This window comes from Schistocerca serialis, chromosome 1 (assembly GCF_023864345.2).
Source record: "Schistocerca serialis cubense isolate TAMUIC-IGC-003099 chromosome 1, iqSchSeri2.2, whole genome shotgun sequence".
In the NCBI taxonomy this organism is placed as follows: domain Eukaryota; kingdom Metazoa; phylum Arthropoda; class Insecta; order Orthoptera; family Acrididae; genus Schistocerca; species Schistocerca serialis.
Genome location: NC_064638.1, coordinates 217,661,127 through 217,688,924, shown reverse-complemented (window position 1 = coordinate 217,688,924; position 27,798 = coordinate 217,661,127).

Sequence of the window (27,798 nt, the reverse complement as noted above, 5' to 3'; positions counted from 1 at the left end):
ATTCTGCCGAGGTTCAGGTCATCACAAATGAGGTGCAGAGACTACCATCAACCTGTTGGCCTACTGGGGCCGTTTACTGAGTCCAGAGAAGGCCAGTGTCAAGATGGGCGAAGGCTCCGAAAGAGACTATTTGCCACTCCACTTCGCGTGACTGGTGGGAGCTCCGAATCATTGGCCATGAGGCCGGCGTTAAGTCCAGCGAGTGAGCAGAAGCGTAAACTCGTGTGCTGCTGCCTGCTTGTGGTCGAGCGACGTCCTTCTAGGCAGAATGGTGGAAGAATGCCACGTAACGCTCGGTCAACAAGTGGGGGCGCAGATAACGTAGTCCCTGCGATGGCAACGCAGCTGTCGCAGATGCGCGCGCTGCTGGAGAGCGAGACTGGCGCCCTTGGTGGCGCCTGCTAGGGATCGGTGTGCGAGGTTCTCCACTGGAAGGGCGCCTGGAACAGCACCGGAGCAGACTACCGGCTGTTTGTTGGTGATAAGCCAGACGCACGTGGTCGGCGTATTGCCGTATATATGGTACAATACATTGGGTTTAGGTGGTAGTAGGATCAACCAGGGCTTATATCGTGTACGGTAAATTTGATTGTATTACGGATTCCCGACATGATCTTCCGACCTATTGTTCGGCCCCACACTCACCATTTCTGCAATGACATTGTATTTCCAGTGAACATCTTCTCCAGGAGACAGGCTTCCGCGGCATGGAACCGCTTGTGGTATCTGCTGATGTAAACCACTGCGACCAAGTGCAACTAGCAACTTATCACTTCAGGAACCCTCCTTAGTCTCTGGATGACCTCAGGTGGGCTGCCCAAAGAGTGGAACAGGCTTGAGCAGTGACATCTCCACAACTCTGGTGGAACCTAGTGTATTACATTGCACAGGATGGAAAAAATACTGTACTGAATGTTACCAGTTGAAGATTTCGATTTCATGTACTCTCTTTAATTTTACGATTTTATGTTTTCATTTCACAGGAAAGTTTTATTTTTTTCATTTTTATTTCATAAAGGCTATTCAGTCATTCGCTGTTCTCCTTAAATAAAAGTACACCATCGTTCATTGATAGACAGATGGTGCAAGGTATTTTTTTGTGTGTATATGCAGTATATTTAAGTGCGTACAATCTGTGCAGTGGCTATTGATTAAATTTGAGTGAATAGTTTACATTTTTGGTATTAGGTGCACGTTTTGGGAAAAATGCTCATCATTTCATGCGAAATAACAGTTTGTTTGGTACATTTGAGAGCTTATTTGGAATGTTTACCGCTATGAAAATATTTGGATGGCTGAACACATGAGCGATACGTATTCGTTGCCTACCAGAGGTAGTAATATTATTGAGTAGAGCTCAGGTGAGGGAAGAAACAGTGGCTAGCTAGAGAGAAAGAGAGAGAGGGACAGACAGAGAGAGAGAGAGAGAGAGAGAGAGAGAGAGAGAGAGAGAGAGAGTGTTGTGTCATGACAGAATGAGAAGCTTGAATGGTGGATGTGACACACAGGCAATGAATTTTTTATCTGATATGCTGCCTGATGCGACTGTCGTTAGAGGTTGATTTTGAGATGATTTCATGGAGAAACGACTCTTTGAGAAGAAGGTAACATGTACTAAGTTTCATTTGCTGTAAGTGATGTAGTGTAACCGTAATTATAATTGTGAAGTGTTGTAGTGTAACGATTTCATTGTGTGTAAATGTATCTACGTGTTAGTATCCAGGTTTCCTCCCACAGCTGTTGGTTAAAAGTATTTCATTTAAAAAGGCAAAGATAAAATTTCACCTGACTTAAATATTCTGTGTAAAAGTAAGTTTCATAGTACCTGAAAATGCCAAGAAAAACTTATCGTTCATGCTAGTGCGAGTTTCATCTCTGTCTCATTACAGGAGTTCAGTATAACTGCAGAATAGTTTCCTATTCATTTATAAATATTTCATGACATTTGTTCTTACTGTTAGAAGAAACATAGAGTTGGTAAATTCTGCACTGTCAGATCTTGACTTTTGCATGGACAATGAACTACACTCCTGGAAATTGAAATAAGAACACCGTGAATTCATTGTCCCAGGAAGGGGAAACTTTATTGACACATTCCTGGGGTCAGATACATCACATGATCACACTGACAGAACCACAGGCACATAGACACAGGCAACAGAGCATGCACAATGTCGGCACTAGTACAGTGTATATCCACCTTTCGCAGCAATGCAGGCTGCTATTCTCCCATGGAGACGATCGTAGAGATGCTGGATGTAGTCCTGTGGAACGGCTTGCCATGCCATTTCCACCTGGCGCCTCAGTTGGACCAGCGTTCGTGCTCAATGGGGGACAGATCCGGAGATCTTGCTGGCCAGGGTAGTTGACTTACACCTTCTAGAGCACGTTGAGTGGCACGGGATACATGCGGACGTGCATTGTCCTGTTGGAACAGCAAGTTCCCTTGCCGGTCTAGGAATGGTAGAACGATGGGTTCGATGACGGTTTGGATGTACCGTGCACTATTCAGTGTCCCCTCGACGATCACCAGTGGTGTGTGGCCAGTGTAGGAGGTCGCTCCCCACACCATGATGCCGGGTGTTGGCCCTGTGTGCCTCGGTCGTATGCAGTCCTGATTGTGGCGCTCACCTGCACGGCGCCAAACACGCATACGACCATCATTGGCACCAAGGCAGAAGCGACTCTCATCGCTGAAGACGACACGTCTCCATTCGTCCCTCCATTCACGCCTGTCGCGACACCACTGGAGGCGGGCTGCACGATGTTGGGGCGTGAGCGGAAGACGGCCTAACGGTGTGCGGGACCGTAGCCCAGCTTCATGGAGACGGTTGCGAATGGTCCTCGCCGATACCCCAGGAGCAACAGTGTCCCTAATTTGCTGGGAAGTGGCGGTGCGGTCCCCTACGGCACTGCGTAGGATCCTACGGTCTTGGCGTGCATCCGTGCGTCGCTGCGGTCCGGTCCCAGGTCGACGGGCACGTGCACCTTCCGCCGACCACTGGCGACAACATCGATGTACTGTGGAGACCTCACGCCCCACGTGTTGAGCAATTCGGCGGTATGTCCACCCGGCCTCCCGCATGCTCACTATACGCCCTCGCTCAAAGTCCGTCAACTGCACATACGGTTCATGTCCACGCTGTCGCGGCATGCTACCAGTGTTAAAGACTGCGATGGAGCTCCGTATGCCACGGCAAACTGGCTGACACTGACGGCGGCGGTGCACAAATGCTGCGCAGCTAGCGCCATTCGACGGCCAACACCGCGGTTCCTGGTGTGTCTGCTGTGCCGTGCGTGTTATCATTGCTTGTACAGCCCTCTCGCAGTGTCCGGAGCAAGTATGGTGGGTCTGACACACCGGTGTCAATGTGTTCTTTTTTCCATTTCTAGGAGTGTATATTTTCGGAAAAGGAACTGTGGTTTAGTTTGCTAATGCAGCCTATTAAATAAAGTAAGTAAGATAAAGCACTTTGCCGTATAATTATTATAAGTCATGCAGTTCAGTACTTCACGTTCTTGGGGTGTGCAGAGTAGAGCCGAGGCAAGAAATATTCTAGGGCCTAAACGATCCCTTTCAGAAGAAAATTAAAAAGAATGTTCTTTAGCTAAATTGTCACATAAATTCAGTAGGTGCGTTTTATTGTATGGCATAGTTTTAGTTACGGAACAGTTAGCCATTGTGTGTGTTTGTTTCATGACAAAAGCATTCTGAGTATTATTGTTAACCGTTTGTATATATTCAATCTCATTTATAGATAATCAGATGCAATTCATAGTAATTGGTGTCACACACATACAAATTAATGTGCATAGTTTTGTTCATGTTCCGAAGTCTGGTTAAGGCCATTCTACGTCAGAATACAAGGGCGATACGTTTCTCGGAATTTAGATGTCACACTGTTTTCAAGTTAAACGTAATAGTTGCGTCATGTTAGTTCAGTCACAACCGTAGCGTCCTTTTTAGAATGTTTCATTACCATTAAATATTTGTGATAAAAGAGCCCTGTGTACAGCGTAAAAGTCCTTATGATACTGGATATGTAAGTAATTATATTCCTGCACGTATCGATTTGTTAAATTTTAATTATATTATTTATTAATTCTTAATTAAGTTTCAGTGATGTAGGAAGCTGATGTCATGATAAAATCATTTGTGATAAATGAGGAACTATGTAACAAACGGCAGTTGAAAAAATTCTCCGAGCTAGGAAACAATGAGTGCCATTGGAAGCACGGTAGACCAGGTTACAGGATCCTTATCTTGCCTGAATTGCCCTGCCCTGTCCAAGAAACAGAGCGGTTGGCACATACTTTTAACATTTAGATACAATTGCTACCTGATGTACCGATTTACAAAGTGTCTGTTTAATAACAACATTAATAATAATGATAGAATTACAAATCTCTTATGATATTTACATTGTGCTATTACAGATTCAAATGGCAGACAACGATAATTTTGAGCATTTCAATACAACCAGACGCAAATAACCCACAAACTACGTACCCTAGCAAAAAAACCAAAGTCACCAAGTAAAAGCTGATAAAATTCTAGTTTTAATAGTCGTTTAATTCTTGTGGTTGTCGTAACTTTAGTATAGGCCTTTATTCTTTGAGTAGTCTCCGATTAACCCACGACAGTTACCACGCATGGTTTGCATGTAAAAAGCCGTCCATTTGGCCTGTTTCGACATGTCAAAAGTGGAGACGAGTAAGCGCTAGTTGTGTAAAATGTGTGTTTGTATGTATAGTCCTTACAACGATTTGTGCAGTAAGAGCGTTTTGTGAGTCTTACAACGACTCATGAAGTACTGTTTACAGACGGCGCCATGTTTCCCACGTTCTGGAGGTTGAACGAGCCGGTCGGCGCAGGAAATGTGCAGTGGTGTAGCGTGTCAGTCGCAACCAGAACCGTTTTAGATTATTATTTATAATTTAGCGTATGGCTAATACAGGCATATCATAAAATTAAATTACATATACATATGTACAAATTGACACATAAGAAACTTAAGTTTTTCTTTATAACTGAATATCCAGTCCTTCATTCCAGCGCACTGCATCTGGAGTTGCTAGCAGGAAGTCCTCTTCAGCACCGTGATGGCTCGAATCCTGCATTCACTGACAATGTAGTGAACAGTCTGGTATGGAGCCCCGCAGTCACAGGCTGGATTAGGCAGCTTCTTCCACTTAAAGAGAGCATCCCTGCATCGGCCATGGCCGGTACGGATTCTGTTGAGAGTAGTCCAGGTCTTGCGTGGTAAGTCGAATCCACTTGGAAGTTTAGCACCTGAGAAGATGTTATGCAGGTGCACATCTGTCACTGCTTCCCACAATGATTACGGTCAGCCAGACTATCCAGAGGATCTCCTGGCAATGACATATCAACTAAATAGCAGAAACAGTTCTTTTCAGAGCCCATTAACGAGAAACATTGGACCATTTTAGAATTTTCGTGCGACACTTCTGTGAACTTTTTAAAGTTATTCACGAGTCCAAGTTTCCCATAGTCCATTTGGTGGACTAAGTATGCACAGGATCATGCTACTAAGGATTTTTAAAAGCCTTCTTAGACTCGCCTAGAACATTTTTCGCAATAGATTTTTTCGGACTATACGGCAGTGTGGTGTTCAGGACTTGGTGAATTTTCGATCGAGCTCGCAGCTGTCACTGCACTCGCAGCAGGTAAACGAGTGTTCAGCAAAAACGTTTTTTGCTAAACGGTACCCACATTGTGTTAAATACATTTTTATGTCACGAACCACATTCAGCCCGCAATTTTCTGTTATCTGGAAGTAAGGATGACGTGTAATGGAGCAAACGATGGCTGTGTACCCTTCTACTAGACAAGAAGGCAGTCATCCGACTTGATCGCTCACTTTGTTAAGCACATTGTTCGGGAAGAGCTTTGTAAATAATTCATTTAGCGCTCCTTTGATCTTTTACTACTTTCCCTGCATTATTTTCCTAAATACCTTTGCCTTAGTAAGTATGTTTGCCATTTAGCACAAGATTAACAAGAGGAATTTCTTTCTTGGCGACAAATGAGTTTTGGTATTTGAGCCGTGGTAAAGCCGGTGATTATACCAAGACTGTGACCAAAATCGCAAATACCATGTCATTAAAAGAGCTTGTACTCTGTCTAATGACTTCGTCGTCGTCAGAACATTAAACCCCGTTAGTCCTTTGTTCCATACCATCCGCCACCATGAAATTTAAGAAGCCTTTATGGCCAGAGGATGATCAAAAGAGGTTTTCCCTTGTAGAAATACACTCCTGGAAATTAAAATAAGAACACCGTGAATTCATTGTCCCAGGAAAGGGAAACTTTATTGACACATTCCTGGGGTCAGATACATCACATGATCACACTGACAGAACCACAGGCACATAGTCACAGGCAACAGAGCATGCACAATGTCGGCACTAGTACAGTGTATATCCACCTTTCGCAGCAATGCAGGCTGCTATTCTCCCATGGAGACGATCGTAGAGATGCTGGATGTAGTCCTGTGGAACGGCTTGCCATGCCATTTCCACCTGGCGCCTCAGTTGGACCAGCGTTCGTGCTGGACGTGCAGACCGCGTGAGACGACGCTTCATCCAGTCCAAAACATGCTCAATGGGGACAGATCCGGAGATCTTGCTGGCCAGGGTAGTTGACTTACACCTTCTAGAGCACGTTGGGTGGCACGGGATACATGCGGACGTGCATTGTCCTGTTGGAACAGCAAGTTCCCTTGCCGGTCTAGGAATGGTAGAACGATGGGTTCGATGACGGTTTCGATGTACCGTGCACTATTCAGTGTCCCCTCGACGATCACCAGTGGTGTACGGCCAGTGTAGGAGATCGCTCCCCACACCATGATGCCGGGTGTTGGCCCTGTGTGCCTCGGTCGTATGCAGTCCTGATTGTGGCGCTCACCTGCACGGCGCCAAACACGCATACGACCATCATTGGCACCAAGGCAGAAGCGACTCTCATCGCTGAAGACGACACGTCTCCATTCGTCCCTCCATTCACGCCTGTCGCGACACCACTGGAGGCGGGCTGCACGATGTTGGGGCGTGAGCGGAAGACGGCCTAACGGTGTGTGGGACCGTAGCCCAGCTTCATGGAGACGGTTGCGAATGGTCCTCGCCGATACCCCAGGAGCAACAGTGTCCCTAATTTGCTGGGAAGTGGCGGTGCGGTCCCCTACGGCACTGCGTAGGATCCTACGGTCTTGGCGTGCATCCGTGTGTCGCTGCGGTCCGGTCCCAGGTCGACGGGCACGTGCACCTTCCGCCGACCACTGGCGACAACATCGATGTACTGTGGAGACCGCACGCCCCACGTGTTGAGCAATTCGGCGGTACGTCCACCCGGCCTCCCACATGCCCACTATACGCCCTCGCTCAAAGTCCGTCAACTGCACTTATGGTTCACGTCCACGCTGTCGCGGCATGCTACCAGTGTTAAAGACTGCGATGGAGCTCCGTATGCCACGGCAAACTGGCTGACACTGACGGGGGCGGTGCACAAATGCTGCGCAGCTAGCGCCATTCGACGGCCAACACCGCGGTTCCTGGTGTGTCCGCTGTGCCGTGCGTGTGATCATTGCTTGTACAGCCCTCTCGCAGTGTCCGGAGCAACTATGGTGGGTCTGACACACCGGTGTCAATGTGTTCTTTTTTCCATTTCCAGGAGTGTATGAAGAAAGGAAATAAGTAACATAATTCCCAGAAAAACGACCCTCCTGAATTATTATAGAATGAATGCTGTATGATTTCACATTATAAGTTTACAGTTGTTCTCTCGAATTGTTCACTGTTGATGTGGTACTGCAAAAAAAAACGTATTATGCTAAACACAAATACAGAGGCTCGTTAATGATGCAGAAAATCCGGTAGTAAGTTAGGACTACGCCGTCATAAATGAAGACAAAAAGTTACAGTCATGTCCATACACAAAAGCGTATGTTTTCAGACAAAAAATCATATTGATCCGCGAAGTGGTAATTAAAGATAGAGCATAACTCTGAACGGACAGACATGAACCGGTATAGAAGGTGTTAGAGACTCTTCATACGAAACCTCACAAATCATTTTTAAAGTGTGTAGTAGATCTGGAAGAGATCACCAGTAGGTCGACCTTCTCCACTCATACGAGATGAAAGTCCTTCAATAATAACAATAAACCGATTCATTTCCCATTAGGTGCTCAAACGGAACTCCGTTTCCTTATTGTGGAGTGACGAATTTATTCCCCGAAGACTACTTAGTTATCACATTGCGTACGCTCTACATCACATAGTGGTATGTGAAGTGCTATAAGTATACTAATCCAGAAACAAGTTACGTTAATAGTATTACCTGTTCTAGTCTCACTGTATAAACTTAATGCTACATTTCAACAATCAGTTTAAATTATTTATTGTCCTTATCTAAATAATTAATACTTTTAACCGAGTTGTTTCTGAGATCCATAGAAATAGTTCTCATTCCTTTTTACTGACTTGATAAATCCAGCCAATTTTAAGATCACGAATTTACCAACTAATTAGTACCTGAGATATATTCGTGATACTGTTAAGTCACTTCAGTTCGTTATTTAAATTCATTTAACAAATGTTTTGTCTCTAAACCATAACCTCTGTGTCGGTCTTGGGACTGCCACAGTAAGCAAGATAATATTTCTCTACTCCTTACCGGAGTATACGCAACACAAAATGAAACCTTGATTTTCTCTGTCGTACAACTCGTATTGCACTGCCCACGAAAGGCGTTCCACTCCTTGATTATTATCAAATTTTGATTTTTCTTACGTGGTCACCACAAGAGATGTCAGCATATTCAAGGAATATCTATCCACCTTAACGCTGCATTGCACGTAGTCCCGCAGGCATATCTCAGCATCTGGCAGCATATTTGCAAGTTCTGATACCTCACGCATTTTTAGAGTAAATTATTTATCAGATTTAGTTATGTCACGCAAAGAAAATGAACAACTTTTTTTCATATGACGGTGCTTAGTTGCAATCGAAATTCATTTTAACAGAAATACAGGCAATTCTCAGGAAGAAAACCGTAACATCCTTTAAAAAAGACAAAAAGCTTTTACTTTTCTTAGAATCTGAGTATCACTCACTGCACGGCTCATGATGATAACAGTGGTTATCTCACAACCATCGTCGAAACAACATTTAGTTGAGCACATTGTCAGAATGTGACAATTCATGGAATGACACGAATAAGATTCTAGTGTGACAATATCGCCTTTCAAATTCGCAGTATCATAGGATCCGAGTTTGGTATTTAAGCGGCCAAACTGTTCGCCTACATGTACTTTTACACTCAGCAGCTTCTGTTCCCAGAGCCTGGATGCATGCGGCTAACAATCCTAGTACTTGTTCATCAGTGCCAGCAATAGAATCACTGAAATCAACAGCTGCTGCAGCGCTGAGGAGAAACTCTGTACACATCAGTAGGTCGCAACTGTGAGGAACTGCATGGTCCACAAACCATTAAGCAAACAGAATCCATCTTGTCTGATGGGGAGTTAGAAATGAGAGGAAGGAATACGGCCGGAAATGCGCCGGTGATACATGACGTTGCTGGTGACATAAATCAAGATTGCTAAATGGTAAATGGAGCACGAAACGCAATAAACTGTTACAGAGCTATTCACGGCCGTTTCACCCCGTTTCCCTTTATCTGCGTGAAATCATGGTTCTTGGTGAGATCTAGTTACGGAATTTCATGTTTGAAATCATGAAGTCTGAGGCTACCGTGCCAAAATATGTGATAGTTAAGCCCCTTTATAAGAAAGCTGACAAGAGAGATCTAAATAATTATCGTCCTGTCTCCCTAATGACATCTTTTTCCGAAGTATTCCGTATGAGTATTCCCACATTTAAACAGAACCAATTTACTAAGCGCATCACTGTTTGGATTCTAGAAAGGTGTCTCGACTGAAAACGCTATTTATACGTTTACGCACGAGATATTACAACCTTTAACGAAATACCGCCAGTCAGTACATTTTGAGTTATTTACAAAGAATTTGTGTATATCACGTTACTCTCATAGAAAAACTTAAGATTTATGGAACAGATGAGTAGTGTACACACAATTGGTTTGTGTCATACTTAACAAACATAATGTAAACGTTGTGTTGGCTAATGCAAACAATGTTTGAAGGAGAGAAAATTTAAATAACTGGGGAGAAATCATGAATGAATTTCCATAAGCTTCAATTTTGGTCCACTCCTATTCCTTAGATATGTGAATCACTTTCCAGTTAACATTCAAGCAGAATTGATGCTTTTTCACAAACTATAATAATGTTGGAATAAATTCTATTACAGAGAAAGTAACTGAAGAGATTGTTAATGGTTCTCTGAAAAGTTTCCTATGTTTCCAGAAAACACAGGATACTGAGTTCTGCACAATCATTAACGTCTTATCAACAACTGATGTAGCACATGAACAGAAGTGAGTAAACAGAGTACAACCAGAGTACAGTGCTCCAAATTTTTAGGTGCACATATTGAAGACAACTTTAACTAGAAAAGCATATGACTGTGATGCTCAAATATGTATGTTCAACTACTTTTGGTCTTCGTACAGTTCATAGTGCTGGAAAGAAACGAATCAACCTCCTGACATATTCTGCATATTTCCGCTCAATAACGTGTAGTGGAATAATTTTCTGTGGTAACTAATCATAAAGAAACAAAGAACGTCTTGGACAAAAGCGAGCAGTAAGTATAATATGTGGTGTTCCTCATTCCCCAGAGGTCGTCTTGTAGGTATCTCTTCAAGGTGTTAGCTATTTCAATTTAATCGTCACGGCACATATATTTGCTACTGAAACTCATTGTAAATAATCCATCACAATTAGAGAAAAACTGAGACGTCTATACATACAACTCTCGACACAAAAATAATCTTTGATACCCATTACTACAGCTATCAGTGGCTCATAAATGAGTTCAACATGAAGCAACAAACATTTTTGGTCATTTGGCCATTAATGCAAAATGTCTGATAGATAGTAAAGAATGTTTAAAATCTAAGCTAAATTAATTTCTCCTAGAGAAATGCTTCTATTCCAGGGAGCAGCTTTTACTTAAAAACTGGTAGCCTGTATAAAAAACTAGTTTTTAGTGTAGTTGCACGAGTAGTACTAAAAAATATGACCATTAATGATACTACTAATCAGGTCAAAAGTAACTCGTTCCACATCATTTTGACAAAATACCAAATGAGCTATGGAACAGGTAAACTAACTGATTAACGAGGGAAGACCTGTATGAGTCACTTTCAATTTCGTTCCTATCACAAGCTTCGATCTGTATTACAATGGGTCTTCAAATCCATATCTAATTACTAAGAATCGCAGGTCGTCAGGAGGTTGAATATTCAGTTAAAAAAACGATTCTCAGTAATTAGCTATAGGAGCTCAAGGCGTCTGGAAACAAAGGTTGAAACGGATTATCCGAATAAACATAAAATTTGACCTTGGTGGGACCTTTCTGCACCTAGTTAAGAGTAAGGATGTGCTGAAGACATTAAACATTTTTGTAACTATTTCTCTTGGTTCAGATATGTATGATACACTAAAATGTAGTCCATGCATAACTGTCATCAATTCATAATTTTATAATCAATGATTCATTATCGTTACAGAATCGATAATAGACCAATTGCTTCAAACTACAAACTCACAGGTTTTCTAACACAAAATTACACAAAATAAAAATCGATTCTAATCTAGAGGAACATGCGCTTTTTTATTACATCATATAATAAGTTCTAATTTACTGTTTCTTTAAATATCCAACGTTCTACGTGAATTTACTCGAACAGTGGTCACATGATGTGATGCAGCATGTGAAAGTTGCTGTTTTTGGACGGGTTACTCCTGGAATCGAAACATCAGATCTGAAGATGTTTCTAAAGCAACCGAAACCGGTCATATGAATAAACATTTCGCAATCAAGACGGATTAAAAGTTACATTGCAAAATCACTAATTGCGGCTATCCTATCAGACATTATGTCTGTTTTTGAAAATTACTGTTTTGGTTTTCTCCATCATGAATTGCATTTCCATCTATGTCTTCGGCAGGGAGCTGTGCCTCTTCCCTTGATTCACTTCTATTATTTTTTCCAGCTCTTCCTCAGTCACCACGTCTTGCAAAACGTCGTCAGGCAAGGACGATGTCGAGAGACCTACTCTAGCTTTGTAGTTGAACAAAGCTTCGTATGGTGACTTGTTGATCCCAGATTGAAAACCTGTGTTTTTCATAAATTGGACGAACCGCAGTCTGTCCCTCCAACAGCTGGTTTTTCATCTGCTATTCAAAAACACAGCATATTTCCAATGCCCTCATTTGCTTTTTCGACGATCCCCTGAATTTGTGCATGACGCAGCTTGCCATCGACGATCTCCAAGGAGGGCCAATACTTCTTTACACTTCTTACCACGTTGCAAGTTTCTTGTAGAATCGTTGGAGCACCAAGCAACTTAAATATATCGATGAGGCTGTAGGCTACTTCTTCAGATCGCTTTGAATTGAGAGCCCTGAGAACTAAAAAGTTGCTGAGATGATCAATGTAGCAGGCCGCGGTGGCCGAGCGGTTCTAGGAGCTTCAGTCCGGAACCGCGCGACTGGTGCGATCCCAGGTTCGAATCCTGCCTCGTGTATGGATGTGTGTGATGTCCTTAGGTTAGTTAGGTTTAAGTAGTTCTAAGTTCTAGGGGACTGATGTCCTCAGATGTGAAGTCCCATAGTGCTCAGAGCCATTTGTACCATTTTGATCAATGTAGATCGTTGTAGACTTATACTCTCAATCAGGATGGGACTGAAAATTGATGAGATCTGCCTGACTACGGGAACTGAATTCCAAAAAAAGCACTGGCTTGACCACAACACTTTTTAACAACTTTTCACTTATTCTAGCAAGGCTCACGAAGGTGAATGTATATCTCAGTATCATGACGGGGGATGTTCTTACATTTGGACCAAGAGCCATATGTCCCTTAAGGAGTTTGTCAAATACACTGAAGCGCCAATAAAACTGGTATAGGCATGCGTATTCAAATACACAGATAAATAAACAGGCATAATACAGCGCTGCGGTCAGCAACTCTTATATAAGCCAACAAGTGTCTCGCGCAGTTGTTAGATCGGTTACTGCTGCTACAATGGCAGATTTCAGTGAGTCTGAATGTGGTGTTATAGGCGGCGAACGAGCGATTTGACACAGAATCTCAGGTGTAGCGATGACTTGGGGACTTCCCAGTACTACCATTTCGCTAGTGCAGCGTGAATATCAGGAATCCGGCGAAACATCAAATCTTCGACATCGCTGCGGCCGGAAAAAGGCCTTGCAAGAACGGAACAAGGAGTAGTTCAACGTGACAGAAGTGCAACCGTTCCGCAAATTGCTCCAGATTTCAATGCTGGGCCATCAATAAGTGTCAGCGTGCCAACCATTCAACGAATCATCATTGATATGGGCTTTCGGATCCGAAGGCCCAATCTTGTATCCTTGATGACTGCACGACACAAACCTTTACGCCTCGCCGGCGCCCGTTAACTCCGACATTGGACATGAGTGGAAACATGTTTCCCGGTCGGACGTGTCTCGTTTCAAATTGTATCAGGCGGATGGACGTGTAGTGATATGGAGACAGCCAATCCATTAGACGCTGCATGTCAGCAGGGGACTGTTCAAGTGGTGGAGGCTCTCTAATGGTGCGGGATCGTGTGCAATTGGAGTGATATGGGACCCCTGATACATCTAGATGTGACTCAGACAAATGACACGTACGTAAGCGTCCTGTCTGATCACCTGCATCCACCTGCATTACCACACTTGCAGCATTGTTACAGACTTGTTCCAGGAACACTCTTCTAAGTTTAAACACTTCCGCTGGCCACCAAATTCTCCTGAAATGAACATTATTGAGCATATCCCGGATGCCTTGCAATGTGCTGTTCGGAAGAGATCTCCCAATAGCACTTGTACCTTCTTTAACAGGATAGATCAATCCTGTCTTATTCTCGCCCATCATTACATCATAGTGTTTGAGTAACCAATAATTCCTGAGGTTCCTTCTTCATGGACGTCCTAGCCTTTTTCACGTCGTTGACTAACTTTTGGTAGGAAAACACCGCTTCTGTCTTACTTGAGATAATTCATCGCAGAAACGTCGTTGCATGTCAGCATGGCGTGATTGCTCCCTTGGCACTACGCTGACGTCATGGAAAGTATGATGGGAGAACCCCTGTGAAACCTCAGCCGGTGCTGTGCACTGGCTAACTATTATGGCAGTATCTGTGCCGTGATCGTTAAACGTCGTACAACAATACGCTGTCTTAACGACCATTAAACCAAGAGCCAAACGCCACCACAAGCAGCGGTGGCGGGAGAAAATGGAGGCATTAGGTATATCCGGCAAAGTATATAATGCCTAGGCAATGCATAAAATATTAACCTTTTCATACTTCGACGTTCGATTTTGGGCATTCCAAGCTATTATGGAGATCTGGAAAGAGAATGTTGATTATCAAGTGAGATGTTGGTGCGGATACTGAACTGCTCACATTGAGATGTTCTTTAAAACGACTTTAGAAACCTGTACCAATTTGCCCAACGTACGAGTACTTTTGAGAACGAAACTAAATAAACCCCTGTGTCCTTTAATATGTTGTTGTATGTCTGTCCTCTGTGTCTGTATTTGGCTTCTACATTCTGCAGGATAAAAACAGGACTTACGTTATTCTATTTGCAACATTCATCGAGTCATTCTGAAAAGGGCCCGTAGAAAGGAATGTGTTAATAGTTCCTGTTGCTGTCCAGCCGAAGAAATGATAAAGTGGTAGAAAACGTGGATTGGTTAGTGGAAGAAATTGTCGTGCTCAATGCTTCTTTATTAACACTGTGAACAAAATTTATATAGTGATCATTATCTACTGCAATACTTTCTGTAATCTAGTACACCGATCGAAAGCCTGGGGACTTGATTGAGGAGGTTAAGAAGCAGCATTTATATATTTTGTGGGATGATTTTGAACAATGAGGAAGTATGGAGTCAGTCGTTGACGGTTTCCGGTAAATATCAAAACAAAAGATCTGTTTCTTGATGTGATTTAGACGTCAAGGTAAGTAAGTGTGCCATTAACACTATGTTTTATTGTAAATTGAATACCAGGCTCCTGAGAATTTAAGTGTGCCAATAAGGAAATGTAAAACTCATTGGAACCTTTATACAGTAAGAGAACGACATCAACATAACAACACCAAGCAAGGACTTCTGCATCGTAAGATGGGTGTTGTTGCACAAAGTGGTGTTCGAACTCAGACAGAAAAATATTTGCCAGACCGCAAGACAATGGAGAACCCATTGCTAGTCCCGGTTTTTGAAAAAAGAATCACCAAACTTCAAGTGTTTATGATCAAGATCAATCCCTAACAAATCAACGTACTATCTGTAGACATTAAATATGTGTATATCAACGTATAAAAATCTCCGAAAAAAAAATTCCGTAGCAAGACGCTGGATTAGCCAAAAGAAAAAGGGGCAGTTCATGGATGACGTACAGTATCAAAAATGGCTCTGAGCGCTATGAGACTCAACTTCTGAGGTCATCAGTCCCCTAGAACTTAGAACTACTTAAACTTAACTAACCGAAGGACATCACACACATCAATGCCCGAGGCAGGATTCGAACCTGCGACTGTAGCGGTCGCGCGGTTCCAAACTGTAGCGCCTAGAACCGCTCGGCCACCTCGGCCGGCGTACAGTATCGGATAGCAGTTAGTTCTCTACGTCTGAAGGGGAGCTACTCTACAACGATCCATGCTGAGTTGATGAAAGTGTACGGCAACAATGCATTAACATACACTTTAGGAGGAAAAGGAAGAACGACGCATCACCAAGAAATTATCTAAATGGGTCGGAAATCGGTTGACGTGATGTACACGTACAAATAAACAAAAAAAGATGAGTTATTCAAGAGCAAGAGAAAGAGCTTCACAAATTGAGCAAGGCTGTAACATATTGTTCCAACTCCGGTCCTTATGCAAGCAATATGGTTGCTAGGTTTTTTCCTCGAGGATTTCGTGGCACATTCTGTCCAATTGGCGCGTTAGATCGACAAAATCCTGAGCTGACTGGACGGCCCTGCCCATAATGCTGCAAACATTCTCAATTGGACAGCGGTCCAGCGAGGTTGCTGACCAAACTAAGGTGTGGTAAACACGAAGACAAGCAGTAGAAACATTCACAGTTTGCGGGCGTCCATTATCTTCCTGGAATATAATCGCTGGATGTCTTTTCATAAATGGCAACAAAATAGGACCTAGAATGTCGTCGACGTAAAGCTGTGCTGTAAGGCTGCCACGGATGACAACCAGACGGGTCCTGCTGTGAGCTGAGATGACACCCCCGATCATCACTCCTGAGTGTCGGGCCAGAGGGCAGGTGCTTGTCAAGTTGGTATCACACCACTGTCTGGGGCGTCTCCAGACGCGTCTTCTACATGGAATTTCGTTGACTGGATACCGCTTCGAATTGAGCCCTAATGACCAGCGAAGACGTTTCTGGAGATGCCCCGAGCAGCGGTGGGATACCAACTCAATTGTCGCCCACCATATAGCCAGGCACCAGGATTGATAGCATGGGGTGCCATTTCTTTTCTCAGTATTACCATTCTGGTTGTCATCCACCGCATCCTTACAGCACAGCGGTATATCGACAATATTTTCGCCCCATTTTGCTGACCCTCATAGTAAGCCATCCAGGGTTTAAATTTCAGCAATAATTACTAGGGCTTGTGTTCGTGCATGCTATACCGTACTTTGGCCAGCAAGGTCGCCGGATGACTCGCCAATTGAGAACGTTTGGAGCATTATAGACAGGGCCCTCCAACCAACTCGGGATTTTCACGATGTAACGCACCATTTGGACAAAATTTGTCACAATGCCCCTCAAAGGACAAGCAACAACTCTGTCAATTAGTTTCAAGCCAAATAACTATTTGCTTAAGGGCCAGAGGAGGACCAAGGCATTATTGAGCATTTTTGAACCTCTTTATCGTGAATAAAGTATGCAGTTTTTCTGAAATTGTAATCATTTGTTTGTCTGTACATGTACATCTACTGATTTACGTCCATTCGGATTATTCCTTTACGCTGCGTCGTTTTTTCTTTTGTCTAAGAGAATATGAACAGTAGTTAGATGGCGCAAACGCTTCCAATGTGATCGAATAAATGTAAATGACGAAGAAGAAGGTCGTTTCTCTGTCGAGAACTGGAAATGGCATCTGGTTGCCCGAAGAACAGCAACTAAGTTCGTATTTCCAGCTTGCTTCTTAAGGACATTAATCGTGTTCCATTCTTAGAACGTTCTTAAAGATATTCAACACTGGAGATAGAATAAAACTGTCAACTGTTTTACGTCCGGTGTGATGCTAGAATATGTTCGCTGTAAACTTAGAGGTCAGCTAATCATTCCGAGCTAGCATCCGCTGTAATAATGAAGCTGACGTCTTAACGAAGCACGCACCATATACACCAGCTGTTATCGATGAAATATTGCCGTATAGAGGCAATTTAAGAGAAGTCAAGAGCCACGGAAGAGGTGCGGAGCGTCTGCCAACAAACAAAAGGTGGAGATGATCCGGCATTACAACCTCAAATTCCCAAAAATCCTTCGTTTACAATGGCGCATTTGCACCAATCTACGATTTCCGCCATGCGCCTTAACCATGCATCTTGTCCTCTGAAACGTTTAGTTTTATTTTTTGTTACGTGTCTAGTTCCAAAGGACCAAACTGAGGAGCAAATCTTCAAGGTCATGGAAAATGTCCGTACATTAAATCACAACATAAACGTAATAACACATAAAATAAAATGTCTGCGAACCCAAAAAAGTCAAGCCATTAGTTTAAGTAAACACAATAAACAATATAACAGAACAATCAGCTTAATTTTTCAAGAAATTCCTCAACGGAATAGAAAGAGTGTCTCATGAGGAAACTCTTCAGATTCGATTTGAAAGCGCGTGGATTACTGCTAAGATTTTTAAATTCTTGTGGTACCTTATTTAAATTGGATGCAGCAGTCTACTGCACACCTTTCCGCACAAGAGTTAAGGAAGTGCAATCCATTTGCAGATTGGATTTCTGCCGAGTATTAACTAAGTGAAAGCTGCTAATTCTTGGGAATAAGCTGATATTGTTAAAAAGAAACGCCAATAAAGAATATATATATATATATATATATATATATATATATATATATATTATAATGGCAGTTTCAAAATACCCAGAGTAGTGTGCAGAGATCGACAAGAGGTTAACGAACTTATACCACTTACTGCCCGCTTCTGAGCCAAAAATATCATTTCAGGATGGAGAGAGTTACCCCAAAATATAATACCATACGACATAAAAGAATTAAAATAAGGAAAATAGATTAATTTTCTTGTCGAACGATCACTTACTTAAGATATCTTTAGAATAGTAAAAATGACAGCATTAAACCTTTAAACAAGATCCTGAACGTGGGCTTTTCACGACAAAATTTGAACAGTTCAGTTTCACTAATCATATGCCCATTTTGTGAAATTAAAACGTCGGGTTTTCTTGAACTGCGTGATAAAACTGTAAAAAATGAGATTTACTGTGATTGAGCCTTAGTGTATTTTCTAAAAACCAAAAACTTGTGTCATGAACTACACTATTTGAAACAGAGCCAATGTTGCACATAAAATCCTTTGCTATCAAGCTAGTGTCTTCAGCAAACAAAAATATTTTAGAATTACCTGTAATACTAAAGTGCATACCATTTATATAAATAAGGAACAGGAATGGCCCCAACACTGATCCTGGGGACCCCCCATTTGAGCATACCCCACACAGATCTCACATCGCAGCAACTTGCAACACTGTGAATAATGACCTTTTTCTGTCTGTTGTTAAAGTAAAAGGTGAACCAATAGCGAGCTATTCCCCGTATTCCATAACGGTCCAACTTCGGGAGCAATATTTTGTGATCCACACAATCCAACACCTTAATTAAATAAATAAAAAAAATCTGGCTTTCGAACCTTTTGTCTAATCCATTCAGTACCTCACAGAGAAAAGAAAATGTAGCATATTCAGTTGTTAAAAGATTTTTAATTTGACAGAAAATTATGTGAAATGTACGTTCAGCATTTACGATTACCTCGCATGTCAGTGTGATTCTGATTCATAAGCTGATGTGAACCACATCTTGTTTTCATATCCCAAATTTACCTAAGAACAATCGGAACAATGGTCAATACAGGTTACTTCCTCCCTCAGGAAGCGTCTCCTCCTTTAGCTAATAAAGACATTCGACTTTGCAAAGGGACGGTTAATTTCTTTAAGAGTATAGGAAAAAATCTATATACTTTATTTTCGTTTATCTGCACATCTGATTATTAAATTTAAGATATAGTATGAACTGATAATACGAAAATATCTAATTTCCTTTTTGTGCTACTTGTCGAAAATTATTTTACTGTTACCAGAGATTAAACCTCCGTCATCTGATGGATTTACAAGTGTTAGTACGACATGTGTTTGTTGTGTTACGGCTTTTGGCTAACCTGTAACACTACTTTCTAATGGAGAAACAAATACACTATTTGAGAACACAGTTTTGTTGAGGTTACTGGCTAAAATGTATATCTAAATGTGAAAGTAAAATCGAAATAATGTTTCTGTTTTTCTATTTGTTTTTTTGCACCAAGTAGTTTCAGACACCATCTTTGTTTACGAACTATGACAGTTTACATGGGATGTATTACGTCTGAGAACGGAGCCGGAGATCACTGGAGGTATCCTATTTTACTCATTTTACTTTCGCATATACATATCAGTGAAGTTTTTAGCGTACAGCTCCACAAAACCGTATTATCAAATATTGTTTTTGTTTCTCCAGTAGGAAGTGCCTCAGATTAACCAAAAGTCGTAACACAAGACACACGTTTCGTACGTGATTGAGTTTCAAACCTTCGAAAGGCATTGTGGATATAAATAAACAGTTGCCGATGAGAGTAAACTTGTTGTTTCATTCTACATCAAAAACAGTCACGGTGAACCTAACCTAAAATGTTAGTAATTAAAAGAAAATTTATCGTAGAAGAAAAGAAAAGAGACAAAAGTGAAAGCTTGAGCTTTCAGTTCTATAGGTATTCTTTTATATATTTTCTCTGTACAAATATTTATTCTATGTAAACATGTAGTTTAGGTGGTCAGTTGCTTGGTCGCAGCGTTAACATCGGTTCCCGTCAGATCACCAGCGTTAAGTGCAGTGCGGTTTGTCTAGCAATTGAATGGGTGACCGACAAGATCTGCTTAACGCTGTTGGCAATCGGGTTGCACTCAGCCCTTTTGAGGCTAGTTGAGGTGCTACTTGATTGAGAAGTAGCAGCTTCCGTGACGAAAACTGATAAACACTGATAGAGGAGTGCGTTGACCACATGCCTCTCCATATCCGCATCAAGTGACACCTACTCTCTGAGGATGACACGGCGGTCGGTCGGTACGCTGGGCATTCCAAAGCCTATCGGGACGGAGTTTAATACAAACTCTGCAGACCAATTAAAAAAGAAATTCGCAATCGAGGTGATATTGGAGAAAGTAGAAATTGCCCATGATCCGTTGTCAACATCTTACACAACATTTTATACATGACACAGACCGATGCCCGCTGGGTCCCCTCAAAGCGCTCACACCCATTCAAATCTCCCATCTATCTGAGGAAGCAGCGGAAATGTTGTAGTTGCGTTAGGCCGATCCAAGTGACTTTCTTAGCCACATAACGACAGTAAAATAGCACTTAATGGAAACGTGTGAAATGCCTCACAGAAACAGGCTGAGGTCCAACCATTATGTGGCAAAGTGACGCTGTTTTTTGGAGTGGCAGGTAGTGGTGCAAACAGTTCATGCTCGCAAGGGTCTAACTACAAATAGGAATAAGTTATTCAGAGCTCCTGACGTTGGAAACAGAAGGCTGGTATTTAGCTCAGTTGGGCCTACTGGACTGAGGAACATGGATATATTATTTATTTAAATATATGAAAGTTTTCTCAATGTTATACTGGCTGAATTACCAAATTATGCCTTTACTAATCTTCCAGCAACAGTTGCATAATATCAATTGAAGTTGTTTGCAACTGTCTTACGATCATTGATAATCATTGATATTATTTCCGTCCTGAGACATCGCAATATTTTTGTGAGTTGTCTTCATCACCATAATATCCTGCACAGCTTTCCAAACGGACTTAATTTTATTAGCTGACTTTGTAATGTGTTTGCCGTGTTCCTTAATGTTTTCCTCCTTTATGACATGTTTCAAAAATAACTTGTATTTTTTTATTAAATAACTAAAAATTTCTGGACTGCTGTCAGTTTTAGAAATCACAAAAGGTTACCATTCCATTTTGCAACACACTGTAATGACATATGTAATCCAGTTTTTCAATTTGTCTGTGTTTCTGAAAATCACTTTCCTATTTAAAAAAGTTGTATCAAAGTTATTCGTCAAAATGTTCAAAAAAGTTTCAATCTTTCCACTGGTAATAGATGTATCATATACTTTTCTCCAAGGCCGTTCTCTGGTTAGATACCGGAAGGATTCAATACTTTTATAGGTCCTTTATGGGTGATATTTTACACACTGACTGAAATGTGATTTACAGGTATGGTTAGTAATTATGAAAGATGGTCACGGAAGATCCGTTAGTTTAGCTAAACCAATGTGGGACTTTTTATATGGCATTTATTTCCATTTGCTGTTCATACAATAGTTGCCTTCAACTGCACTAAATTCGGAAACTCATAAACTGCGGCTTTGCCTTCATTGTTAGTCTGTAATATATTCATCTTGATGTGATGATAACTAATTACTTTAGGATTCTGAAGACATGTACCAGCTCATATCTGCAAGTTGTGAGTGCGCCAGAGACATTCCTGTTCAGTCAGTGGGTGACGGATACCGTGGAGTCGCGACAGGAGGAATGCGAAGAAGGGGAAAAAGGAAACGCAACAATTGGCGCGTCTGCGCAAGCTCTCTCTCAGCCCGTACTCTTAGCGGTTATGAGTTAGTCCCAGCTGTTAAGCAGTAGGCTGTGCTTCGGATGGATCAGAAAACGTGTTTAGCCCCACATGCGACATGGAGTGATTTCTTTGGTTGGTGTTCGCCAGTTTGGAAGCAATGGGTACAGTGATGTCAAGGAATTAGCAAATCACCTAAATGATATTACACACTACTTAGTTGCCGTGTAGTGAAATTGAAACATATTTTGATTTTCAACCAGACGACGAAAATGGATTACGAACAATCGATAGTCAACAAGATCCAAAAATCGCGTTGATCAACAAAAATATCGCCCAAACGGAGATGGCTGAATTTCTTTAAAAAGTGTGCTCAACATTCTATCTTTTGTATCCCAAACAGCAAAATATTGCCCAATCTACTAAACCGAGGAATTGGGAAAGCCATTGCCGATACGAAACGGTGGGGAAGAGTTTGTGGAGAAAGGAAGGGGTTTTGATGATAGCATATTCTATAGTTCGTTCCGTTCTAAAGACGTTTTAGCAACTTGTCTGAAAGCGTCTGAGTCGACTGCGTCCTGTATTCCCGCTCAAATCCCTCCTCCCCCCTCCCGCCTTCCACCCCCCGTTCCCCTCCCTCCTTCCACCTCTCCACCGCCTTTCGTCCAGAATCTCTTCGCGCTCTTGTAATACTGTAATAATTTAAGCTTTTTCAGATGTTCTATGCATATCTTCAAACTAATTTTTTAACTCGTAGAAATAGTGATGTAAATAATATTTTTCGTTACTTTTGTAACAGTACTTATCCTGATTTGGGGAATAGTTATCTATTTCTCGGACTGAAAGAATTTGAATGTTTCTTTGCATGTGATTTCGACAATATGAGTAGTTCATCGATATTTGAATTGGGAGGAGGGTGCTAGTGATCGCCATGCGTCTTCAAGTTTTACTACAAGAACGATGTTACGCTGTGAAATGTCTTCGTAATATCGTTGAAGGAGTGGGTGCAACCACCACAACCCTAATGCATTTGTAAATAAACGTCATATAAACGAAAACGTATACTGTACGTCATAGAGGAGTAAATTAGAATCCAAGTTAAAATGGATAAATAGAACCTTACTTACGACGTCGCATGTATTACAAGTCTAGTTAAAATCAATTCTTGAATTAATGTTAAGATTCCAAAACTGTTGCTCGTAGTATTATGTATTCCGTTTTATTTTATAAAAAATTGATTGCTTTAGTTCCAAGTCTACTACTGAAATAATAATTTAATAAGGAGTCCATAATCACTTAGGGAAATAGGACACCCCATTTGGTAAAATGTCTTGATGATGTGTTGTGTTTAACCGTCATCTTTTCCTGAGTGTATGGCGTGGCCTATTGACAGAACTTAACGCCGAACGAGTATCAAACTTTTGGATTTGACTTGTGGAGTCATAGACACTGATTCTCGGCATCCCTTATGACGATCGCATTTATTTTGTCTTTAGGAACTATATGAATTTGACCAACACATTGGAATCTTATCGAATTTGGTGAGCCTGACTTTAATCAAACTTGAACTACTAGTGAATGAACTGCCAAAGACCCACTTTCTTGTTACTATCTTTGGCTACGCACCAGGGGCTGGAATCATTGATTTGCCCTTGATATATAGGCTGCCATGCAAAATTGGTCAATAAAGCAGAACATGTCTGTCATGCAGAATAGCCTGAAAAACGGTTTCTTGCCGCTGAAATACTGGCTGCTTTACAAAACAGGTTGATCTGGCATGCTGATGCTGTTCCCACACAATGTACCTATCTTGCAGATCTGTATATAAGCCCGAGGCCGGAAAAAACACGTTTCTGCTGTATCTCTGCTCGTGTTGAAAATTGGCTGTTATGAACCATGCTGTTTCTGGACATAGTTTCTGTATCTCTGCTACTGTTGGAAATAAGCTATTATGAACCATACTGCTTCTGGACCAAGTTTTGGCTGAAATCGATCCAGTAGTTTGGAAATTCCCGGACATAGACACATTTGGGTGATTAGCGCAGATATTCAAATATTTTAATACACTCCTGGAAATTGAAATAAGAACACCGTGAATTCATTGTCCCAGGAAGGGGAAACTTTATTGACACATTCCTGGGGTCAGATGCATCACATGATCACACTGACAGACCACAGGCACATAGACACAGGCAATAGAGCATGCACAATGTCGGCACTAGTACAGTGTATATCCACCTTTCGCAGCAATGCAGGCTGCTATTTTCCTATGGAGACGATCGTAGAGATGCTGGATGTAGTCCTGTGGAACGGCTTGCCATGCCATTTCCACCTGGCGCCTCAGTTGGACCAGCGTTCGTGCTGGACGTGCAGACCGCGTGAGACGACGCTTCATCCAGTCCCAAACATGCTCAATGGGGGACAGATCCGGAGATCTTGCTGGCCAGGATAGTTGACTTAGACCTTCTAGAGCACGTTGGGTGGCACGGGATACATGCGGACGTGCATTGTCCTGTTGGAACAGCCAGTTCCCTTGCCGGTCTAGGAATGGTAGAACGATGGGTTCGATGACGGTTTGGATGTACCGTGCACTATTCAGTGTCCCCTCGACGATCACCAGTGGTGTACGGCCAGTGTAGGAGATCGCTCCCCACACCATGATGCCGGGTGTTGGCCCTGTGTGCCTCGGTCGTATGCAGTCCTGATTGTGGCGCTCACCCGCACGGCGCCAAACACGCATACGACCATCATTGGCACCAAGGCAGAAGCGACTCTCATCGCTGAAGACGACACGTCTCCATTCGTCCCTCCATTCACGCCTGTCGCGACACCACTGGAGGCGGGCTGCACGATGCTGGGGCGTGAGCGGAAGACGGCCTAACGGTGTGCGGGACCGTAGCCCAGCTTCATGGAGACGGTTGCGAATGGTCCTCGCCGATACCCCAAGAGCAACAGTGTCCCTAATTTGCTGGGAAGTGGCGGTGCGGTCCCCTACGGCACTGCATAGGATCCTACAGTCTTGGCGTGCATCCGTGCGTCGCTGCGGTCCGGTTCCAGGTCGACGGGCACGTGCACCCTCCGCCGACCACTGGCGACAACATCGATGTACTGTGGAGACCTCACGCCCCACGTGTTGAGCAATTCGGCGGTACGTCCACCCGGCCTCCCGCATGACCACTATACGCCCTCGCTCAAAGTCCGTCAACTGCACATATGGTTCACGTCCACGCTGTCGCGGCATGCTACCAGTGTTAAAGACTGCGATGGAGCTCCGTATGCCACGGCAAACTGGCTGACACTGACGGCGGCGGTGCACAAATGCTGCGCAGCTAGCGCCATTCGACGGCCAACACCGCGGTTCCTGGTGTGTCCGCTGTGCCGTGCGTGTGATCATTGCTTGTACAGCCCTCTCGCAGTGTCCGGAGCAAGTATGGTGGGTCTGACACACCGGTGTCAATGTGTTCTTTTTTCCATTTCCAGGAGTGTATGTTATTCTACAAGTAAAACTAAAGAAATAAGTTCATTTAAACATAGGTCCGAAAACGCTTAGTTCTGCGTTACTGCTAATAAAAGATTTTGCCTGAAATTTAGCAAATTCGCTAATATGAAGGCATCGCAAAACTGTACGAGGTTAAAGTAAAACACGATTTCCATTTATTTTGTTGTTATTCGTCTGCTGAATCTAATAACACCTGTCCCAGAGGTGTATCTGCAGTAGTTCTCCAGAACATTCAGAAAAGCAAAGAAGTAATTTCGTAAAATTTTTAATTTATTAACTACTTGGCCCGATTTGTTTGTCACGCGGGGTAGCCCCGCGCTCTACGGCACCTTGCCACGGTTCGCGCGGCTCCCCCTTGGAGGTTCGAGTCCTTCCTCTGGCATGTGTGTGTGTGTGTTGCCCTCACATAAGCTAGCTTAAGTTAGAATAAGTAGTGTGTAAGCCTAGGGACCGATGACCTCAGCAGTTTGGTCCCATAGGAACTTACCACAAATTTCAAATTTCCAATTTCCAATTTGTTTTTTAAAATTCCAGACAATTGCACATAGTTATCAACAGAAGCTGTAGAGAATTTAATTTTGTGAAAATAATTGTAATAACGTTAACTAAAACTGTATGAATGTGTCAGATAATCTACTTTCATTAATATCGTAGCACACGTGAATTCATGTTAAACCGAAAAAAAAACAAAGCTCAATGTTAAGGAAGTTGTTCAGTGTACATACAATATCATAATATATTCTCAACAAATGTTCAAAAATGTCTCCGCCGAGTTCAGTGCATTTAGCGGCACGTATATGAACAGATTTGCTCGTGTTAGTTTCGCAGTGTTGTTCTTAATTTCGTGTATTTCATTCACAATGCGTGCAAGTAATGCCTCACGTGTTTTGACTTGGTCCTCATAAACTATGTCTTTCATCCATCCCCATACACAAAATATCATTGGTGTTAAATCGGGCAATCTGAATGGCCACAGACATTTAGCGCGACGACCAATCCATTTCTGCGGAAAATGTTCATTTAAATGTGTAATAACGCCTTTGGTGAAATGTGGAGGCGCCACGTCATGTTGAAAATACATTTGTAATCGCGTAGCAAGTGGAACATCTTCGAGCAAGCGGGGCATTTCTTCTTGAAGGAATTGTAAGTATGTCTCGCCAATTAGATGTCCTGGGAAAATGAATGGCCAATAAAGTGTGTGTTGATTATACCACACCACACATTTATGCTAAATCGCTACTGGTAACTGCGTTGCACTGTTGCATGTGGGTTTGTTTCAGACCATACGTGCTCATTATGTAAATTATTTATACCATCTCGAGTGAATTGTGCCTCTTCAGTAAACAAAATGTATTTGTGTAACTGCTGATTACTATTTAACCAGTTGCACAACTCTAAACGAAGGGCAGTATCTCCCGGATGTAAATGATGCACTTTTTGTTTATGGTAAGGATACAGATTGTTGTACTTCAGTGTACACCATACCTTAGATTGTGAAATGCCTAATCGTTGAGATATACGGCATCTACTGGTACCCGGGCCATGTTAAACAGCATCCATAATATTCTCACCATCGTCTACACGTATCGAGCGCTCATACTGATTATGAACGATAGGTAGAGAACCTGTCTCGCGAAACATTCGAAATACTGTACTAATGGTTCCTGCATTTGGAATCCTCCGACCTGGATAACGTACACGATATGCGTTAACTGCAACCGGAGCATTATCATCACATTTGCCATAAATAAACACCATATCGGCGTATTCCTCTGTCGTAAAATAGAAAGGCATCCCTAATTAATAAATAATCTACAAACTACAACAGTTACTATGTGGTTTCACTTAAATAAAATTCGAAACTCCCCTCCCCCTCCCGAACAGTCCATGAAGGTCGAATGGTACCGGCCGGTAGCCGTGTCATCCTCAGCCCATAAGGCGGCACCGGATGCGGATATGGAGGGGCATGTGGTCAGCAAACCGCTCTCCTAGACGTATGTCAGTTTCAGAGACCGGAACCGCTACTTCTCAGTCAAGTAGCTCCTCAATTTGCCTCACAAGGGTTGATTGCACCTCGCTAGCTAACAGCGCTCGGCAGACCGGATGGTCACCCAACCGTGTGCTTGCCCAGCCCGACAGCGCTTAATTTCGGTGATCTGACGGGAACCGTTGTTACTACTGCGGCAAGGACGTTTGCTGACTTAAATAT